The sequence below is a fragment of the Furipterus horrens genome, unplaced genomic scaffold, assembly GCF_987537825.1.
Source record: "Furipterus horrens unplaced genomic scaffold, mFurHor1.1.pri manual_scaffold_3, whole genome shotgun sequence".
NCBI lineage: Eukaryota > Metazoa > Chordata > Mammalia > Chiroptera > Furipteridae > Furipterus > Furipterus horrens.
In genome coordinates, this window is record NW_028327173.1 from 5,780,201 (window position 1) to 5,796,504 (window position 16,304).

Below are 16,304 nucleotides of genomic sequence, written 5' to 3' on the forward strand. Positions count from 1 at the left end.
CAGGAGAATAAAACTATTAGGGTATGTAGTAAAATTAAAACATTTTCTTTAGTTCTGGATAGTTATGAGAAATGGGTATGAGTTTAGGTCTGCTTGACTTTCTGACTTTGCTATTTTTTTAATCAGATAAATTAAAACTCATTAAGAGATTATTGATGGCTACTAAAAAAGGTGTTAGATCTCATTGTTTTTAATATATGGTACATCGTTTCTTTTTGGACCTTATTTTCATTGTATAGAAAATAATATCACTCTAGGGAGGAAAAGTAAAATTACCCAAATGTGATATTCACTGTGGTTGAAGGATTTAAGATGTTTCACTTGTGGCAGATAGCACATTGAAGAGGAAAATAAGAGTCCTAGCTGAATACCTTTTTAGGATGGGGCCATAAAATTTAGAATTTGTGAGGATATAACTTTTATTCGCCCATTCTTATATCCCACAGAAAATCTCCAGAACTACTGAAAATATCGAAATGTCTTTTGATAAAATATTAAAGAAGAAATGCCTGGTTTTTATTAAAAGTAATTAATAATTTGGTGATTTATTAGGCCTGTATTTATTGTACTAGTCCTATGAAAACCAGTCTGTGGACCACCTTAAGCACAGCACTGAAATACCAATTGTTTTTCCATCATATTTTGTCCAAAACTTTTCTAGACCAAAGGCTGAGTGGTTGTGCTCTGCCTTGCCCTTCCTGTCCTTTCCTTCCTCTTTTGAGAGTCTCCTGTGATGTGATGTGTGTCTGAAGGGATGACAGAGTTGTATGTAAATAGACCCTGCCTTTAGGGAGTTTTTAGTTTGTGGTTGGAGAGACCAGACATGCTAAAATAACCTCAGTACAATGTAAAAATGATCAAAGTGATAATAGCCATTAAACAGGATTTCAAAGAAGTGCAGGTGTGAGTTTGGCAAAGGCACATGCGTCATTCATGGATGGTAGGGCATTTCAGCTAGAATTTAAACTGGATAGCCAGTATATTTGGGGGGGACTTCAGAATTATAGCTTTTTAGAACTTACTAGTGTAATGACTGGATATTGGTACTCCTGACTCTCATCTGGCTATAACAGATTGCCTCTTGCATGTAAATGTTCAGCCAGAGAAATTTGACTTTTAAGTTTGCATTGATCTACTGAAACAAAAAATCTCATTTGTTGAATCAGCCTTGGAAAAAGCAGGGCTAGTTTTCTAGCTAAATACTTTGTCATGCTTCAGAGGGCTTAGGGTAACTTTGGTTCCTTTGAAGGGTGTTTGTTCTTGGAAAGCTAGGTATCTAATTGTATCAGATACTTTTTCCTCTGGGAGTTTTGGCATTTTTGGTTTTTTTACTCATATTTTCTATTTCTGTTTTTTTTTTTTTTTTAATATAATATCGTAATCCAAATGATTTTTAAGGGGGATAGTTTAAGTGAGCCACTTGCTATGTTCAGAAAGTATTACTGACTTGCTTTTTAAAACAAAACCAAAAACATTGTACTTAAGATTGGGAGAGAGCATGCATTTTGAACCTAGAATTATTGAAAGAAATGAAATGAAATAAATTTGCTGTAGCCACATGTGTTCATTTTATTAAAAGACTTACATACTGGCAAGCTGGCCTGTACTGCTGCTCACAGGGATTATAGCTGATTGCAGATGGAATGCAATGGAATGTTCCTGCCATAAGATCTCTTATGAAAATGTAGAGGAAGGTGGAGGGTACTTTGGGGAATGTGCCAGATCTGAAAATGGAGTCTTAACAGTTTTATTTAAGAACTTTCTGGTTCTGGAGGGAATATTTTCCATGGCACAGATAAATGTCACTGCCTTGACATTTTTGAGATCTAAATGCATACACAAATGGCTTTGTTTAATAATTTCCCATTATATTCCAAGTTTCTCCCACATTGGAATCATTTTTTTATTGTCTCATTACCTTCTTACCTCAGTCTGCTCCATTTTGATGAGTATTTGTTGTTTCTATTTGGTTAAGTGGTTAAATTTTATATTCTAGTATTTAGGGTTTTTTGGTTAGTCTTTAGGTTATTTGTTTGTTTGTTTTTTCTTTCATTAATTTTACGTGATCCTCACTTACATTTTAGTTTGGGTTTCTTTTCCTGGGGACTGTGAATAGACTTCTGATTGTCTGTCAAGGTGGGAACCTTGAAATTATATGCAAAATGTATCTTACACATTTTCCTAGGGAGGGCATAATCACTTTTACATTTTTCAAGAGATCTGTGTTCCAAAAAAGTTTGAGGCACTAGCCTCAAATTAGGTAGAATGAGGTCTCCTTAGGCCTTTTCCTTGGTAAGCCAGGGCTCAGTTAGTTGGATCAGGCTCAGGTGTAGACTTCATAACGTGGCATCCGAAGCGCTTCACAGAGTGGCTGGAGAAGAGTAATAAGCTCTGCTGTTCAGCTGTTTGTCTGCCTCCACCCCGTGACCTCTGACCTGCGAGAGGGAATGTCTCGTTTCTTTTAACCTACACTTGGCTGGGATTCATTCTGTGAGCTGTGTATCTCACTCATGTTTCTCTCTATAATCTTCCCAATGTACTGAACTTCTCTGGGAGTCAATAAAAGACTGCTGACGATTTTGGCATTTAAACTCCTAAGAGCACTCAATTTTTTAAAATAGGTTTTAGAGGGAGAGAGAGAATCATCGACTTGCTGTTCCACTGCTCTGCATTCACTGGTTGATTTTTGTATGTACCCTGACTGGGGACTGAACCTGCAGTCTTGACATATTGGGATGATGCTCTAACCAACTGAGCTACCCAGTTAGGGCAGCATTCTTTTTTCTTAGCGGAAACCCCCTCCCCGCTCAAAACAAAACAGAAACAACCCAGTATCTGTCAGCAAGGGACTGGATGAATAAATCATGCTACTTACTTACTTACTTATTTATTTATTTAAATCTCATCATGGTTTCTTCTTTGCATTCTTAGTTATAGGACCCCCTGTTCAGCTAGCTTTCAGGTGGTTCTCCAGGTTCTAGATTTTAGTTGTAATTTTGATGTGGTACTGGGAGGAGTCAGGCAGTGTTTACCTACTTTGTCATCTTGACCAGAACTCCATGGTACATTTATATATGTAATAGAGTACAGCAAAGAAGATAATTACCACATGCATACATACACACAGAAATCATACATAAACTATGGCTTTGCACGTTGCAAAAGAAATTGATGTATTTTATTAATATAAATTTCAAAACACGCAAAGCTGTTCTCTATATTCCTTACCGCATACAAACATGGGTGGGGTAAAACCATGAAGAAAGGTAAGGCAATAATGACAGCATTCCACGCGTTTCAGGAAGGTGGGGATGGTGGGCAGCGTGGTCTGAGGGTCATCCAGTGGGACTGCAGAGGTGAGACTCATGTTCTTTAACTGGCTGGGGGATGCCCAGGCTTTTGTTAATGTTTATACTCCACACATATTTTATAGACGTATCTACTAAATATTTAATTTTAAAAGTATAAAAGCAAAGGGGGAAAAAAGTCTTAATCTTGCAAATAGAGGTGAGTATACCCATGCTTGTCTATACCAGTGACCAGAAATAGGCACAAGTCCGTGAAATTTGCCACCTGTTCTCTCTGGAGCCTTCTAGCCACTTTTTCCCTCCTTTTTCCATGACAGGAATGTTTACTTTTTGTTACATGTCCACAGTGATTAAGATGACACTCAGTCACAAATGTAAGACAGTTAATAATAAGATAAAGAGGCTTATACAGCAAAGGAAGAAGAGGTCAGCTTGAGCTCTCAGAACCTAGCCTAGTGTCTGTTGTTTAATAAGCATTCAGTGAATGAGCAGGCGAGTCGCTGCGTGGAGAGCAAGATCTAAACATGTATACAGAAAAACATAATTTCCCCTTCACCTGAGTGCAAAGCTTATAAATAGTAAAATACTCATTATTATATATTATCAATGCATTAATTTATTGAGCACATTCTTTAAGTATTCTTCAAGAACACAAATTTAATGGCTATATAGTATTCTAGTTTATTTATATACCATATTTTATTTAGCCAATCCTGCATTATCAGACACTTGAGCCTTAAAGCCATTTCTTAGGACTGCATTAAAAAAGAATGTAAGTCCCAGATAGGTGGGAAAGAAATTGATTTTAGAAGGCACTGTATGTAGCTGTCTACCTGGCAACTCTACCTGCCTGTCTAATAAACATTTCAAATTTGACATGGGCAAAACTGAATTCCTGGTAGATCCTCCTCCAAACCTGCTTCCCTCTATTCTCCCTCAACTCAGTTGATAGCCACTCTATCTCTAGTTGCTCAGGGCAAAAACATGTAATTATCCTTGACTTCCCTCTCTTTTTCCAGCCAATTCATCAGAAAGTCATGTGGGTTCTGCCTCAGAATATATCCAGAATCCGACCACTTTTTAACTTCCTCCACTGCTACCACCTGCAGTAACCTCCTAACAAATCTCCTTGCTTCACCCCAGTTTTCCAGCAGTTTCTTCTAAACAGACAAGCTAGAGCAGTCTTTTGAGAATGGAAATCAGACTTTTTTTGTTTGTTTGTTTGTTTTTAACTCTGAGATATAGTGTCCATTTCACTCAGACTGAAAGCTAAAGCCTATGTGTGACCTCCCCTCTCCTTTTGTCAATCCTATGCTATCTACTTGGTCTTTTGCTTAATGTATTGGATACTTTTCCCCTTGTTTAAGTATTCTTCAAGAACGTGATTCTAGTGGCTATATATTATTTTGTGGTGTTTGTGAATTGTACTTTATTTAGCTCATGCTCTATTATTAGACACCTGAGCCCTAGGTTCTTCATTTATTCAATGGAGGTATTGCTACTAACTACCCAGCCTACTATCCCAGGGCTATTGTGAGGATCAGATGGTATCAAGTATACCACATAGGATTATGTTTGAAAAATTATTTGTTAAATTGTTTTTTGTGATTAGTTTTGCTACTCAAATTGTGACATTCAATGGGAATATATATATAAGGCAGAAACAATCGAAGCTATCACTAAATTGGAGAAGGCCTTTGATATTTAGTGTTTGCATCTTTTTTATTACAGGGTATAATTTAAAATTCTTCATTTACCTAAGTAAGAAATTGTTTTCAAATCTAGATTCTAATCAGCAAAGAGAGAAAACTGGAAAAAATGTTGCAGGAAGCCTAGTTTTCTTTCTTTGCTGCTTTACATCTTATTGTTCTAGACTTTTGAGGTTACCTTGATTAAAATCCAAACTGTATACTACATGTGGCCTTTGTGCATTTGTTTTTACTTTCATAGAGGAGAGCAGCCATGTCCAGATTTTAAAAATAACTTACTTGCAATTTTCAAGAGATGTCTTGAAGTGCATTTTTAAAAGTGCATGCCACTAACATGGTGCTGATCGCTTTTGGTAGTTGCCCAGTCAAGTGTGAAGCGCTGTAATGGAAGCCAGCAAAGTCTGCAGTGCCGTTAGTGAGACCCTGAAAGGGCCTGCTACTTCGGTTGAATGATAAGCAAGGTGTAGGCATTCACAGATTTAATTTTTGGTAGTATATCAAGAATTGTGCTTGCTTTATGAAAAGCATTTCTAGTGGGCTAAAAACTTCTTAGTGTTGTTGAGAGATGAGTGCTGTACACATAGAGTTAGTAGAAATATGAAATTAGTTTTTTGAGACCATCTATAGAACATGCAATTTTTGTTACTCAGCAAGCATAGGCTGGGAGGCCACTAAGCTCTCAAGAGAAAAATAATAAAAGCAGTGTAATGAAAGCATTGAGGAGAGACATCTAAATAATTGAGGGGTAGGGCCAGGAAAAGTGGGAATGTTTGGAAAGTCCTTTGTTCTGGCAGAACAGAAAGCTGTGTGGCCAGAATTAGCAGAAGCTCCCTAAATAAGGAAATGATTTAACTATGTTTATTGTTTCCCTGCAACATTGTTCTGGTCTGATACCTGAGTTCCTTTTGTAACTGAATAAACTTGAGGAGGCAAAATGGGTGAAGGGAAGAACAAAAGCAGCTTTTACTTTCCGAATCGCCTTTTAGTGAAGGGGAAAAGCGTGATTTGTAATTATCAACAACAATAATGAACACGTAAGCTGGGCCAGGCACAATTAGAAACACACAGATTTTAACTCATTTAATCCTCACAGTAGTCCTGTGGCAGATACTTACCCTTATTTTCCCCATTCACAGGTGAGGGGATAGATATTGGCTGACTTGCCTGGGGCCACACATCCAAGAATTTGGAGAACTAGGAAATGGATTCCTGCTGTCTGGCTCCAGAGCTCTCACTTTTAACCTCTGTGCTATATACATACTGCCTCTCAGAATATTTCTTGTTTTACTCTTCTCTGTAGTAATACTGAATGTCTATGTCTAATTTGAATTTAACTGTTAGATTAAAATTTATTTTAGTGTTCCTTCTTGATGCAGGGAAATTATAAATAAAAAATATTAATATTAGTTCAGATAGCTTTGTTCCATTTAGATTAAACGGGAGCTAGGTCTTCCAAATGATCTCCCTTCAAAATCATTCAAAATTTGATTAAGCCCTGGCCAGACTAGCTCAGTTGGTTAGGCATTGTCCCAGTGTGCCAAGGTTGAGGGTTCAATCCCCAGTCAGGACACATACAAGAATCAACCAAGGAATGCATAAATAAGTGGGACAGCAAATCAACATGTTTCTCTCTCTCTCACTCCCTCTCTTCAGCTCTCTAAAATCAGTAAATGAACCTTCTAAAAAATTTGCGTAGGAAAAGCAGAATTATTGTTAACTGAGAGTTTACTGTTTTATTATAGCCTGCACATTTATTTCACTCCCAGTTAATGACATTGTGACACTACAGAGTTGGTAGTTTTTCTTCCTATTGTATGTTTATTTTTACTACAAAGGGATTGAATATATAGTGAACACATAGTACATTTATTCTGTTTATAAGATTTGGAATCTAAGTTTGTTATTTTAAATAATTAAAGAACATTATGATTGTAGGTTTTTGGCTCAAATCTACCTTAGGCAATATGCTTTATTTACCACTTTAATTTATTTCTGGAGATACATTATTCTGAGTAGGGATGGGGCTGCTTATGGGTTTTGGTTTTATGATTTTGGAATGTAGGTGGTGTACAAAATACTTTTATTGTGTGCCATTTTTATTAATTTCAGGTGTAGGAAGCTTTTGGAAAAGGAAGTCTGTGCTGAAGCTGTCACTGGGATCCAGTGTTGCCACACTGATACATTAATTGTAGTTGCAGGCAAGATCTTTAGTAGTTCGCCAACAACAGTATAATTACTACATAGAGACTTGGGGATATTAAACAAAATTATTCTGAAGAATAAAAGGCTTTTAAGTACAAATTTTGTTTTGACTGCCTTGTTTTCTAGGGCTTAGTAATTAGGACATTATTTCTGCATCTGTATACTGGAGTAACAAAGTTGGAAAGAAGGCAAGGAAAAAGGGTAAAATTAAGAGACTTAATGGACTTTTTGTAAGGCTAATTTTGACTTGAAGGGAGAATCTAAGAAAGAGAAGATGGTCTTGTGGTTCATCAGTAAACTAAAACGTATGGCACATTTATGACAGTTGTTTTAAAGTCATTTTCATGTATTTTGGATAAGGGTCTTCCATTAATCCTTTGCATGGAAGATGCTGTCCTGGTCTTCACTCTTCAGCTCTCCTAGGATAATGACAGCTACAGCACGAGGCTAAAACGTTTGAAGGTAGAAGGGAAAGGTGTGAAAGAGGTAGGGAGAGGATCGGTGTGGGGTCATCTTCCTTCTGGGCTCGGGGAAAGATACAGTAAGATCTTCAGTTTTGAGGCTGCCTTTCTGATTTATGAAGGGGAACTTAAGAAAACAGCCTTGAAACTAGTTAAGATCTGAAGTATGATAGGGAGCTAAGGCCCAGAGGTGAGGGTTAGCAGAGCCAGTTAGTGGGGAAGTCAGGAGGCAGCCTGAACAAAGGCTTCTTCCTCTAGGGAATCCAGAGGATGGCTGTGGGAATAAGCATTGTAATAGCAGTAGCTAACGTAGCTTGACTTCCTCCTTGAAACATTTCTGTCTCCTGGCTTTCAGGACCCCACGCCCTCCTGATCGCCTTCCTCACTCATAGGCCATCCTCCGTTCTTCCTCGCCTCCCTGTGTTCACAGTGAACCAGGACCTTGTCTCTTCTCTTTGAGCTCTTTGTCTCAAAGTGATTTCCTCCAGGCTCATGGCGTTAAGTGTCATTGAAATGATGACTCCCAGATTCGCTCCTCCAGCCTGGACCTCTCTGTAGAACCCTAGACTTATCTGGCCAGCTGCTACCTTAACTCTACTTGAAAGCCGAAGAGGTACCTCAACAGAACTATTTTTTCCCTCCCTGTTCACCTAAAGTGGTTTTTCCTCCCTTTTTACTCATTCTTTAGTTTTTGAAATAGAAAGTTTTGGAGTCCCTCTTACCTCCTCTTTTTTTTACTAGGCCACCTGTAATTCATCAGTAAGTCCTATCATCTCTGCCTTCACAAAGCTGTTTTGAATCCAGTTACCTTTACCATTTTTGCTCTAGCCTACGTCAGTATTTTAGTAGCCTCCTGTCTCTCTGTTTCCACTCTTATTCTTATGTAGTAGCCAGAGTCATATTTTGGAAATGTAAGTTAGATTACATCACCCCCCCTCTGCTTAAAATCCTTCCTTGGCTTTCTGTCACTTTCAAAATAAAATTAAAAATCCTCGCTTTGGCCACAGGGACCCATAGAATTTGGCCTCTGGCTAGCTGTCCGATTTCATATCTCCTCATTGTTTACCCCTCTGGTTACACTGGCGGTCTTGCCAGTTACTTAAATGTCATTCAGCTCCCTGCTTAACTATCACCTCCTCAGAGGTGGCAGCCTGCCCACTCTTACCTGAAATAACCACCCCTACTCCCCTGCCTGGGCAATTCAGTTGGAGCATCGTCCCATACACCAAAGGGTGGTGGGTTCAATCCCTGGTTAGGGCACATACCTAGGCTGCGGGTTCGATCCCCCATTGGAGCATGTGCAGGAGGCAACCGATTGGTGTTTCTCACATCGATATTTCTCTTTTCTCTCTCTCTCTCTCTCTCTCTCCCCCCTTCTCTCTCTGAAATCAATAAACATATCCTTGGGTGAGAATTAAAAAATAAAATAATAAATAAAATAGCCACCCCTACTTTAACCTTTGATCTCCTATCCACTTTTCTTCTCCATGTTATACTATCTCCATTAATTAATTGTCTGACTTTCTTATTAGAATGTAAGGTCCTTGAGGTCAGGACCTGGTTTTCACTAGGTATGTTCAGGCTTGGGGCATGGTAGAAACTCAGATATTTGTTAAATGAGAGAATATTTTGAATACATATTTTGTCCTAGGTTCTGAGCTGAAACTCTAGATATGGATTAATCATTAATTCTCACAACTTGACTTGGTATCTACAAAGTTAGTATACCCATTTACAGATAAGAAAATTGAGGCTTACAGAGCTTATGTGCCCAAATTATAGGTGTACCCTACAATAATATTGGGTACTTAGGGTGGGTTTAGATTAAAGCCTCTACAGTATTCTGTTTCCTTCATTGCTAAAATCTTTGAGAATATCTTTTTGAAATATATTCTAGGTCAACTCAAATTTTGATTATTAAATATTAGGTCCAATTGTAAGACAAAATTCACTTTCGGATCAAGAGACACAATACTTTTGAAATGGGAATGAACTTTTCTCTCCATTCCCACAAATGTCACATTGTAATTTGTGGGTTTCTAATGCCAGGTGTAGCTCTCGTGTCATTATAACAAATGGCAGGCAGGAGTTCCCAGGCATTCTGCAGTGGTGGTTGTGTTCTGTGTAATTGGTCTCCGTACTTCCGTTGATGCCTTCCTTCAGTCCAGTCTCTACACTGCAGCCTGTGAGGGTAATTAAGTCACTCCAGTGACTTCTCCTTGCTCCAGAGTTCACCAACTCCGTAAGCCCACCATGATATGACCCTGAGATTTTGCTGCTTTTCCACCCTTTGCTGCTCACTGCACTTGACCACACATGTCCCTGGGTGTCATGTGCTTCTTTTTGCCCCAGGGCTTCCTAATGCAGTTCCCACGCTTGGGATGCATATTGCCCAGTGGTTCAGAGCCCTGGCACCAGATGGTCTAGATTTCAGTCCAGACCCTGGCCGTAGGCAAGCGCTTTTATCTGTGTCTCAGGTGCTCCCAGTGTAAGACGGACGTGATAATTGTACTTACTTCATAAGGCTCTTGTAAGGCTCCAGTGAGTGAGTACGTGTAATTCTAGCACAGGGCTTAGAAGATAGCGAGCACTCGGTAAGCGCCAGCAGTTATTGTTACCACTTCACTTTCCTAGCGCCTTCTCTGCTTTCACCAGTTTACCAATGCAAAAAAAAATCATCTCTTTTATATGTTTCCTTTTATACGTCCTTATTTATATGTTCTAGCTTGGCTCATGTCATAATTTTAAAGCATGTGTTTATTTTGTGTGATTATAGGTCTGTCTTTTAGTTGGTTATGCACTCTAGAAGAGTGAAAATAACTGTTTTGCTTGCCATTATATCCCCAGCACAGTGTCTGGTACATATTTTGAGCTTAATAAATGTGCTCAGTAAATGTGCCCAATGAATGAAAGTGCAGTTTGGCTTTTTCTTTCTTAAAATTGGGTCTTGAGATCTTTTCCAATAACCCTTCCTTTAGAAAGATTGTTAGCATGGAAACCAATTTCAGACTTGGGATCCTTGGAGAGCTGAGCACACTGAGTAAAAAGCACAGAGCACAGAGGGGCAGGGACTGTTGGAAGACAAGGCAGAAGATCAGGAAAACGGGTTTGTCCAGTTGGGTGCCACTGTACGTAGGGTTTCAGTTGAAGGTTTCTCAATGGAGCACCGTCCTGGACATACTGATGACGTTCAGTCAGTGTGTATTGCGTCCCTGCTCTGTGCTAGCCATTGGGTCAGGTTCTGGGTGCCTCACCCTTCTAACCGAGGACGTTTCAGGGGAGCTGCTTGGGAAGGTGAATGCCGACAATATTACCATTTATTTACGCCATTTGGTGTTTACTACATGGCAGTACCTCTTGGGTATGTGTCTTGTGTGTGAGGTCAATAATCTTTTTATACCTACAGAAGAATCCTTGCCCAAGGCAAGGTCATCATATCTAGAATACTGGAGAAATTTTTGCAGCAATAAAGTTCAATAGTAAGATACCTCTGTCTGCCGTGAAATGTCATATTTTCTGCAGGGGAAGGATAGGGTGGTCCTCTGCTTCTGACGCTGGTAGGGTGACTGCCTACGTGGCTCTTCCTTATCTCCTCTCTCGAGAGGCATTTCTTTTTGGTCATCCTAATTACAGGAAATTGAGGAGGGGGAAGAGGGAGAACAGGTGGTTAGTGAAGGTCATGTGTGTGATGTTTCAGCCAAGACACAGAAGGGGAGGGGTAGAGCTTGAGGCCTTTGTTCCCTGCTCTAACTTTCCTGCCTCAGTTTGTCCCAGACAAAGCCTGCATGCTCATGACACAGGACCCTGGGAGACATGCTCTATTTGTAACAGCATTTACAATTTTATATTGCTGAAAATACGGTTATATGTTGGACATATTCATTAATTACTATAATTCCATTCTTACATGCATGCTTTCTGAAAACCAGAAGTCCAACACACTATTCTTAGCTCAGTTGACTTCGATGCAGGAACCACTGTGTTAATATTGCCCAATATTTCAATAATATTAATTCATTAATATAATTTTATGTTCTTTCTGTGAACGTTGCAAAATTTGCTGTTATGTATGTATTGCACTGGTATACATTGTTTGGTTTTTCTTTCACTGCAGAAAATGGTGCAGGATTTAATCAAATTAAAGTGGTACATGTCACATTCATCTGAGTGTCCATTTGGTGTAGGGCAGGCAGCAGAGCATCCACAAGACACGGTCCATGTACTGAAGGGATTTGTAATGTGGTAGGAGCACCAAAGATTTGATAGTGCATCTAAAGGATCCAGGTATAGTACTTTGACCCTTGCCAGGAAATAGAATTCTTATGTTGTGCTTTAGTTTATTTGATCCGTTGGTCAACTTTTATCACTTTGGTTTAAAGACCATGGAATATGGTTACCCACCAAACTTGAGAAAGTTTAAAAACAAGACAAAACAACATTTTCATCTTCTTCCTTTCCCTGGAGCACTGCACGCTCTTAAGTTCTGGGCTCCTCCTGTTAAAACAGTGCCTCTGTCATCTCCTCCCAGCTGTCGCCATCATAATCATCTAATGAGAACTCATCAGCGACGATGAGATGTTCTCTGACATGTACAAGATCTGGGAGATCTCAGACAGGCTGTGCCTGAGGTGGGGAGGGGATGGTCAGTAGGACAGAGGGTAACACTGATGACTCCCGAGGGCGAAGATACCAAAAGCATAGTAATCACTGGTGTTGCTGTTGTCATGAACCATTATTTGCAGGAAATCAGCTTCACAAAAGAAGCCTACAAGCAGTATGTCAAAGATTACATGAACTCAATCAAAGGGATGCTTGAAGAACAGAAGCCAGAAAGAGTAAAACCTTTATGATGGGCTGCAGAACAACTCAAGCACATCCTTTGCTAATTTCAGAAAGTACCAGTTCTTTACTGGTGAAAATACGAATCCAGGTGGCACGTTTGCTCTGCTGGACTACTGTGAGGATGATGCAGCCCTGGGTATGATTCTCGTTAAGGATGTTGAGAAGTGGAAAAACGTTAACAAATTTGGCAGTTTGAATCTATCACCTTTCATCATAACTGGCTGCTGCTTTTCATCTACACACGAGGAGTAGGACAGTGGGACTGATGTTGTCCTGAGCTTTTCATTTATTTTGACCTTGATATATTTGGAGTCACTGTTTTTAAGAAAAACATAATGTAGGTAGCCAAAATAAAATGCATTTAAACTCATTTAAAAAATAAACAGAGCCCTGGCTGGTGTGGCTCAGCGGTTTTAGCACCAGTCTGTGAACCAAAAGGTCACAGGTTTGATTCCCAGTCAGGACACGTGCCTGGGATGTGGGCCAGGTCCCCAGTGAGAGGCAACCGATCTCATGAATCCTTCACTTTCTCCCTCCCTTCCCCTTTCTCTAAAAATAAATAAAATCTTTAAAAATTGATTTAAAAAATAAACATAAATAACTTATTGAAAATTAACATTTGTGTAGTGCTTTACATATTTAATCCTGTGAACTAGGTATTATCTTAATTTTAAAGGAAACATAAAAGTGAAACCATACCCAAGATCACAAAAGATCTAAATATATTTCTTAATTGTTTTTTGTATGTTTAGAATATTAAAAGATGCCGTATGTGTAGGTATTGCTTCTTCTCCTTTGAGTGCAAGTCCTATAACCTTCCTATTAAGTGTATTGTCTCTCCCCTCCCCCTTTTATTAGTGGTTAGAAAGATCCTGCCCTGGCTGGTTTAGCTCAGTGGATTGAGCGTCGGCCTGCGAGCTAAGTGTCGCTGGTTCGATCTTCCAGTCAGGGCATATCAGAGAAGGAAAACTCTGACTCCAAAAAACCTCCGCTGCCTTGCGGCATACCTCTTCAGGGGAAAGGCTAAGGGAGTAAACCCCGACAGAAAATCCGGAGCCGGAGTCCCTAAGGCGGTTTGACGTTGTAGTCAACACCGGCAACTCCTGCGGTGCACCTGAAGCCAAGCTGTATTGACTCCGTCTTTCCCTTGGACCCTTCAGCTGCGAAGAGAGGGGGGGTCTGCTGCATGGGCAACAGCAGACCCTCCATATCACCCTGCCCAGGCTCTGTAGCTTCAGCGTCATCGCAAGATGTCGATTCAACACGGGAGGAGACAGATACGATGTCACTCCCGAGTCGGACTGCGCAGCCATTCTCGGCGGTGCAGATAGACTCTTAAGAAGCTACACCATCGTCTCTCGAGACGGACGGCTGCCGACGACGAGAAAGATCCTATTTTTTAGTTGGGTTAAAGGAAATGGGTTTGATCTCAGCTGCTATTAATCTGGAAAGAAAAATGCTTTGGCATATTTGAAAACATTGATTCTTTGTCCATGGAAGTACTAGTGGGCTTCTTACAAGTTCAAGTGATGTCATTAATATTTTATTTTTACAACTTTTTTTTCATTTGCTGAGTTCTGGGGTTTAAAATCTTTTATTAGGAAATAGTTTATGTATTAAAGGCAATACAATGTATATTTAAATATAAAGAATGCTATACGACAAACAACCCTATAACTATAGGGTTGTCCAAAAAGTTCATTTGGTTTTTTTCCATAAGGTGGTTCTAGTAGCACTTCATTGTATTTAACTTTATTTGAACCAATTTTGTTAGATTATGACAGCTGTCATATCAGTGTGCATTTTTTTAAAGACATCAAAATTGGTGAATTTTTGTGTAGCCATTTTAATATTGAAGATGGAAGAAAATGTGTAACATTTTTGGCACATCATGCTTTATTATTCAAAATAGGTAAAAATGCAACTGAAACCCCAAAAAAGATTTATGCAGTGTTTGGAGAAGGTGCTGTGACTGATTGAATGTGTCAAAAGTGGTTTGCGGAGTTTTGTGCTAGAGATTTCTCGCTGGACAATGTTCCACAGCCACGCAGACCAGTTGAAATTGATAACGATAATGGAGATGTTAATTAAGAACAGTTAACATTATAGCATGCGGGAAATAGCCGGCATACTCAGTATCTAAATCAATAAAGTTATTGATGAAAATGAAAAATGTGTCTTATTTTATGGAAAAAAACCATACAGACTTTTTGGCTAAGTCAGTAATACCCAACATAACGTATAGAAGTTACCCATGACTTCTGAGACATTCTGCTTACAGTTTCCCCTTAAACAGGCAACAACAATATTGAACTTAACATTGTTCTATGGTGTCTTGTGTTTGTGTGTTTGTTTGTGGTCGTTTCAAGGTATCTTAAAGGAATATCCTTTAGGAACTTATAATTTTTAATATTGTAAGTAAATTTAACCTTGTTTGACATAACTTATGTACATAACTTTAAAATTATATTTTGATCTACTTATGTTAAAAATAAAGAGTTTTGTGTTTAGTGGCAATTATTTAAAAGGCAGCTTGGTTTTGAAGATAAAAGATAAGAAAATTTATTAGTTTCAGAAGTTTCAAAGATCTGGGAGAAGGTATTATTGAGGAAGAGGAAAAAGATTTTATGTGAATCAAAGAAATTACTCAGTGGGGTAGTTTTTGTTATTCCTTACTGAAGGAAAAGGGAACGAAGGGTTAGGGTCTGAAAACTAGCTCTTAAGTTGTTCTTGGCAGGCTTGGTACCACCAGCGAGTAGCTAAGAGAATGATGGAAACATAGCTTAAAAAGATTTATGAAAGCATATCTTCTAGAGGTTAGAGGTGTTTGTTCTAGCCATGTTGTCGAGTGGCGAAGGCTACTTCAGAGGTCATATCCTACATCTTATCTTGTCACTGTCCTTATTACGGAGCCACTGAAACCTGGAATCTGGTTCATGCAGTATGACACTGACTTCCGCATTTTTTTGTTTGTTTTTGTTTTTTACGATTTTATTTTTAGAGGGGAAAGAAGGGAGAAAGAGAGGGAGAGAAACATCAGTGTGTGGTTGCCTCTCACGCACCCCCAACTGGGGACCTGGCCCACAACCCAGGCATGTGCCCTGACTGGGAATCAACCGGCAACCCTTTGGTTCATAGGGCGTCACTCAATCCACTGAGCCACGCCAGCCAGGGCCCTTTGTTTTATTTTTTTGTTTTTTTTTTTTTTGGTAGAGTTTGTTTGTAATCTCATGTTTTAGGGACTATAATCCTCAAGTTTCTAGTTTTTAATGGGTAAAAAGTTTTAAACAATAGTTGTGATATAACTTTGGGGTTGTCATATATGTGCACACACATATATGTGTGTATGTGCGTATGTGCATATTCATAAAGATGCCTTACTGGCGATGGTTGCATGTAGGGAATAAACATTTAAATCATGAGTGTCTTGACTCAGTGTGGGCTCTGGAGCCAAACTTTTTCAAGTTCACATCCTGTAGTCTTGCCTAAGTTCTTTAAACCTCTTTGTGATGATTTATCTATCAACTGGGGAACATCTGCCTTATTGAGTGGCTGCGGGGATTAAATAGGTTAGTGTACAGAAAGTACTCACAGCTTGGAGTAAGTGCTCCATGAATGTTGGGTGTTTCTTAAATCTTAAATGTAGTACCTTTTGATTAGAAACATTCTTCTTTGCTTAGACTACCATTTATGTGTGAGCAGATGTTCTTTCGAGAACCATGTCTCCTTGTCACATGATTATGTGCGGTGTGAGCCTTATTAATATTCTGTCAGCATTTGAG

General features: G+C 39.1%; 1 protein-coding gene and 1 pseudogene across 8 annotated transcripts in view; both read left to right on the plus strand.

Annotated features, from left to right (window-relative positions):
* KIF1B (kinesin family member 1B) overlaps positions 1-16,304 on the plus strand; it is a 132,275-nt gene that overhangs the window by 16,995 nt on the left and 98,976 nt on the right. The window lies entirely within an intron of this gene.
* Positions 3,278-12,774, plus strand: LOC150014161 (translationally-controlled tumor protein-like; annotated as a pseudogene).